Source organism: Haliaeetus leucocephalus, unplaced genomic scaffold, assembly GCF_000737465.1.
Source record: "Haliaeetus leucocephalus isolate CR32 unplaced genomic scaffold, Haliaeetus_leucocephalus-4.0 Scaffold21, whole genome shotgun sequence".
Lineage (NCBI taxonomy): Eukaryota > Metazoa > Chordata > Aves > Accipitriformes > Accipitridae > Haliaeetus > Haliaeetus leucocephalus.
The window spans coordinates 3,252,451-3,252,763 of NW_010972457.1; positions in this window are offsets into that span (position 1 = coordinate 3,252,451).

Genomic DNA, 313 nt, shown 5'->3' on the forward strand with positions numbered 1-313 from the left:
TTCTCATTAGTGGTGTAGAATCATATGGTTAGTTTAAGCTAAATTATCTACAAGGACGAGAACAAAGGCAGGAGTTCTTATCTTTTCTGGCCCTATCTATTCAAGCAAGGCCTCTACTTGAGTCTTCTTGACAAGATCGTAAATTTATCAAACATTTAATTAAGTTTTGTGATTGTTCATGGTTCCTTCTTGCTCATCACTCCCAAGTACCAGTCTCTGACAGGCTTAATCCTTGACAAACACCAGTCTTTGGTATGTAAAGTTACAGAGAGACAATCATTAAGCAATTAGCAGTTCGTTCTCTATATCAGTG